Genomic DNA, 6,000 nt, shown 5'->3' with positions numbered 1-6,000 from the left:
GTTCACTAATCAGTGTGATGATAATGAATTCTGGGATTTGTTTCAGATATGAAATATATGAGGACAATAACTCACTATGACATTAATGAAAAGAAAATCATGTTTGGAATAATTAAAATTATATTCGTTTTCTTGGCAGATGTTTTCGTACTGGAGAGACTTTTCAGCTGAACTTTCCGAATGTTCTAGGCCAAGATATGGTTCTGAAATATTGAGGTTGAATCATGTGCACTTGTTTGTGGTCACACTGTGCTTACACTGTGTTTCACAGAAATGTCTCCGTCCAATTTTAAGGCATCAGAACTGGTATGTGTGTGTGTTTGGGATTGTGTGGCTTGTGTTTTTGAGACCAGATAGCAGGTTGAAAGGTCAAAGGGCAAAAGGTCAGAGGCAGCTGGTGGCACAAACAACAGCCGGTAAATCAGCTCAGCAACAAAAAAGAAAGGGTGGAAGACAGAGAGATAATCTTTATAACCTTGAAATGTTATTTGAACTTTATTGAATTATCAAAGCAATAAAGAGAAAGGTGTGCATAAGTAAAACATGACACAAAGCTGTCGACTGATTGCCAACCAGGGGTATGCATTTCGATTTTTATTTGCTAAACTTTTCAAGCCCAAGCCGAGCTGAATTTTCAGCAGCCATCACTCCATCCATGTACAGCTCCTGTCATTTTACCATTTTCATCTCAAATGATGGATTTCTTCCATTGAAAGCTTCTCTCTCTTTTTAATTATTCTGCTCCGATTCTTGTTTTGTGAGCTCACATGTGAGGTACAGTAGCCCTGTCACATCTCTGCACTTTCATAATTGTCTTCCTCTCCGAAACAATGATCTCATGAGCCAGTGACCACAGAGCATTGAGAATTTCCAAGCTGTCATATATACTAACAAAAAAGATTAAATGAGTAAAGTTTAAGGAAAAAAGTACCTCTTGACATTTTAGTCTTACCTCCAAAAGTCTGTAAGAGAGGGGGTCTTTTGAGCCCATTAACTATAACATGGAAAGACTGAGGTTGACATTTTGGATATAGCCAAATCCTGATACAGTCTGTTTGTTTTCCAGTGTTTTGATTCTTTTTTTTTTTTTTTTTTTTCGGTCTCCCTGGATCTACTTAATGCAGTTTAGTGCTCAGTTCCTGTACTGGCTCCCACTGAGTCTAGCTGGAGAGTATCTGAAATAGAAGCGTTTAGCCTAATCAGGTTGTGAAATTGAAAACATCCTAGGTTGCATCATATGGTGAATGTGATGTGCCAGCTGAAAGCTTGTAACATTCAGTGGACCCACTAATCTACCTCACTCCTCATTTCTTTGTCTTGTCTACATGGACACACTGGTGAATGAGTGTCAATCTGGTGCCAGTGTTGCAGGAGGAGAACCAGGAGACGTCTGGAAAATGAGCCAACAATCACCTCACACCTAATATGCAAACAGAAGCATACACTGTTAGCCATTCACATTGACACGCATACCGTGTGTTTTTGACAGTGCAGAAAAGTAGTTAAGTAGCAAAGTCATTGGCTATGTTTTGACTGGGGTACTGCATAATACACAGCATACGTTTTTCACAAATAGTATGTATTATGCAGCTTTCCTATTACACTGATACTCCAAATAAAGCAAATCAGCATGCATAGCATAAGAGCTGAACTCATTAAACAAACAGTTAAATTGACGACAAAAAAAATAAAAATAAAAATATAAATGAACTGAGGAATCATTTAATGTTAACACAAAGAAACCTCAAGTTTAAAAGTAAAAAACTTAAAATTACAGATCCTGTACTAAAGATTTAGGGTTTAAGTCCAACCCAGAGATGACCTTTTTCTTGCTTGATGGGTAAGACATGTAACAATAGTTCCCTAACTTTTTTAATGTTCTTTCATTTAAAACACTTGGTTTCAAAGAGTCAAAAAATGACTATTATTCATGAATACTCTTTGTTTAATTTTTTTTTTTTATCTTATGTCTTTCCTTTGAAGAGTTGTCAAGTTTTACGTCATTTGGTACACCTCAACCCCATAATATTAATCCTGCTCAACTCAATTACCAAAATGATGTTCCTCCATGAATAAATTGCAGTGTTATGTCTCAACCACTAGAGGCACTCTGAAAAGTTCAATTCTTCCAACAGTTAATAAGTGAGTCACACTAGACACTTGCAAACTTTCCTAAATACTTTAATTCTAGGGAATCCCTGCTGCCTTTACGAAGTGCATTCCACTTCAAGTGGACAAGGGAAGTTTATATGGACAGGCCTCGACCCCTTAATTTTGACTGAGGAAGTGATCACTCATATGTATAATTCAGACAGCTCTAAATATAGCACAGTGCAACATGACTGTGACATCACAGCAGATTGTGAATTTGAGTGCATAATCTCTGAGCTGATTTGTATTGCATTAAGTGTATTGTGTTGATATTTTATTTGTTTATGCAATTTATATATTTTCATATTTCATATATTTTAAGTGCACTATTCAGATTTTTCCCAAGAAATTAAGTATAGACTCCTTCTTAGTCATTACTTATGATCCACTAGAAGTGTGTGGTGGTGTTTGTTTCTTTCTACAGAGACTTTTTTTGTTTTTGCCTGTATTTCCTTATTTTATTCTTCTATTTCTGTGCTTGTAACATTTCTGGGATAATAAATAATAAATTATCTCCATAACAGATTCCTAATAAAAAGTTTAGGCATCTTTAAAAAAAAAAAAAAAAAAAAAAAAAAAAAAAAAAAAAACAACATTAATTTAATGAAATAAAAATAAATAAATAAATATCAATATATATATATATATATATATATATATATATATATATATATATATATATATATATATATATATATATATATATATATATATATATATATATATATATATATATATATATATATATATATACTTAACAATATTTCCAAATCCATTTTCATTCTTTAATTTAAAATACATTTTAGTTAAACTGCATTTTAATTCTGATCATGCCACATAAGTTCTTCTATTAAACTTTGGAGCACAGCAAACTGTTCATGAACATCTTCATATATGAGCTTGCATTTGCATGCATATAGAAGTCAATGGAATAAAAACTGTAGTGTAACCGCCTTTTTATTTTAAATGGGTTGTTTTTCTAATAATTAAGTATATTCAAGTAACCCTGAAACAATATATAAAACTACCAAATTTTGCTTAGTTGCAATGTTTCATGGCAATCACAACATATAATCAATACAGTTAATAGTGTTCACCTTGAATTTCTTTGGCACTTGTCGTTTCTTCCTCTTTTGTTTGGCGAATTGCTCTCTATTCTCTCTACCCAGCCAGACTCCATCGCCATTCCTCTGTGAATCGTGGCAGTGAATTACAGCAGATAAACAGATTGGAAAAGCGGGCTGTGAACGCCCCCCGTGTTATTCCCCGACCAGAGCTCACGTTACAGTACCGGACCTCTCAGCCAACCGTCCTCCACAAGTTTACATGGGCAAAGCCCTCTCTCCCCTCAACAACTAAAAAAATTACCCAAGCACACTTATTCTGTGTTATTTCAACTTCGCTCTCATTCAGGCCCAATTCATCCAAATATTGCTGAAAGAAAGGATAACAAATAAAGTGGTATTGCTGTGTAAATTCTCTGTGTGCCCACATATTTTAACTGTGTCTCATAAAACCCTGCCTGCAAGTGGTTGTAAAAAATGTTGTCTTCACTCAGTTCGTCTAACTATGGTATGGCCTATTTGTAGTGTGCATGAAACTGTGCTGTGATCTTTGTTTAACCCAACTGACATCTTTGTTTATTATCTTTGGGGAAAAAATTCGACATAAAGGCTAAACTAAACCGTTAAGTATTATTAGAGCTCGATTATAATATGGCGGCTGGCACATGTAATCTTTCACACAAACACATATACACTCATAACCACCCTGATAATAAACCCTGTCAATTCCATTTAGATCTATTTAAAGTTCATACACTCACAACGTCCTTCTTTTCTCTCTGTTTCGTTCTCTCTCATCCTCCAGTAAGCCAACACCAGCGATGTGATCCCAGGCTGTGCGGCTCTTAACCAGAGATGACATCACCCACCCCACCAGCCTCCCTCCACTTTCTCAAACAAAGCCGTGTCCAAACCCAGATCTATAATTACAGTCTTAATCTGTACGCTGCCAGAGGCAGTATAGACCTCGGGTTTGGGGCTCGGCCAGCCTCGCAAACATGTTTGGGCCATGAAGGCCGAGGAGGATGGAGGATGGTCAATCTCTGAAACCCACAGTGAGGGCCAAGAAGGCGGTTTCATCAGCCTGCAGTGGTGACCTGTTCTGAAATGTACAGAGGTGATTTATTTATCAGCATTTGTACGGCCAACAATTTTGATAATCACAACCAATCTTTGCACTTTCATATCACGCAATCTTATTTGCCATTGAACGCACATGTAATCACCCTGTATAGACTGACATTTATAGCTGTATATATTGGGGGGAGGCTGCCTCAAGACAGGAATTAAAGCCTCTACCAAACATGACTGTAATTATACCCTTTCGTTTGTGAGCGGCCTTTCAAATGAAAAATCTCTATAATGCACGAAGGAATTTGCAGTGCTAGTGTTAGTGCTTGTCAAAGCAAAATTCCAAGGAAAACACCAATGTTGTCAGATAAATATATCACAAAATTGGTGTACAGTCTCTTAAGAAAAAAAAAAAAACACCATTCCAGCTACTGATCCGAACTTCCATAGAGACTAAAACAACATTCCATTATTGTAATATTTTATGTTTAATGTCCTAGCCAATTAAAATTCACAAGTTCTCTCATGAGACTGAAGAGCATTATACATAAGGATGAATCAGTATTAAAATTGGGTAAAACTTTAATATAGGGACCAATTCAAACTATTAACTCTTGCTTATTAGTTGTTATTGGCTGTTTATTAGTACATATAAAGCACATACTCTGCATGACCATATTTTACATCCCTAGTAATTCCAATACATAAAGTTTACAACTACCTTATTAACTTAAGCACCAAATGAAGAGTTTACTGATACAAAAGTAGAAGTTTATGGTTTGTTAATAGTGAGAATTGGAACTTAAAGTGTGACCTAAAATTTTAATGATCAGCATTATTGACAAAAACCTATAAACTGCTAAATACATAAAAAAAATAATAAAAAAAAAAACATTAAAAACTAAAATCGCTCTGGTTACTCACGAAACCTCGGTCCCCTAATATAATGCTTGTGGAAACTACTATTTACTCTATTACTGAAGCCTGATTGGTTAATGTTTGTGTAGCTGCACAAACCAATGGCGCTTTAGCCCGCCAGAAGGGGCAGAGCCATACGCTTTATAAGTTGGTTTCAGAGCACCATCTCATCAGAATCATAGGACTGAAGCAAAAGCCATCGGTTCGCGTGCAGCTATAGCATGGCCAGTTTACGCAATTCTCATTCCCTTTTCTCTGGGAATCGAGGTTACGTGAGTAACCGGAGCGTTCCCTATTGAAAGGTAACTCCCGTTGTGTCATCATTTAATGACTGCTTGAGGGAACGTATCCAGTAGTACCATGCTATAAGCAGATGCAGGACTTAGCTTGTTCCGAGCTCTGCCCAGGAACACTTAGCGAGTTCTCCATAAGGACAAAGATGTCCAAATTGAAAAATCTAATAAAGGTAGATGGCGACGACCAGCAGGCAGCAATACAAATCTCCCCAATGGAGAATCCACTGGACCAGGCCCAAGAGGAGGCCATTCCTTTGGTCAAATGGGCCCTCACTCCTTAAAGGGCATTGGAAGCTAGCTGAGGCATAAGACAGAGCTACAGCATCTTCTATCCAATGAGATTTGCTTTTTGACTGGCAGCCCTTTAGAGCCACCACCAAAGCAGACAAAATGCTGCTCTGATTATTTTAAAGACTTTGAGCGCTTAATGTAAACATGCAGTATCTGGACAGGGCATATCAAGTTGAGACCTTGTTCGCCATCTGTTCCAGGGAGAGCTA

The 6,000-nt window shown here is 36.7% G+C and overlaps 1 long non-coding RNA gene across 3 annotated transcripts; it reads right to left on the bottom strand.

Moving 5' to 3' along the window:
- Nucleotides 1–481: 481 nt before the first annotated feature.
- On the bottom strand, nt 482–3,456 carry LOC127961173 (uncharacterized). 3 transcript variants are annotated; one of them, XR_008154389.1, is made up of 4 exons: nt 1,823–1,997; nt 1,297–1,420; nt 953–1,175; nt 482–887 (listed from the first exon to the last, which is right to left on the bottom strand). It is a non-coding gene; the product is annotated as an uncharacterized LOC127961173 (long non-coding RNA). The 3 variants fall into 3 exon arrangements; XR_008154390.1 differs by lacking the exon at nt 1,823–1,997 and adding an exon at nt 3,249–3,456 and having other exon boundaries at nt 482–1,175; XR_008154388.1 differs by having other exon boundaries at nt 482–1,175.
- Nucleotides 3,457–6,000: the final 2,544 nt, after the last annotated feature.

Source organism: Carassius gibelio, chromosome B7, assembly GCF_023724105.1.
Source record: "Carassius gibelio isolate Cgi1373 ecotype wild population from Czech Republic chromosome B7, carGib1.2-hapl.c, whole genome shotgun sequence".
In the NCBI taxonomy this organism is placed as follows: Eukaryota; Metazoa; Chordata; class Actinopteri; order Cypriniformes; family Cyprinidae; genus Carassius; species Carassius gibelio.
Note: the sequence above shows the minus strand (reverse complement) of the source record. Positions and strands in the feature narration are given on the sequence as shown.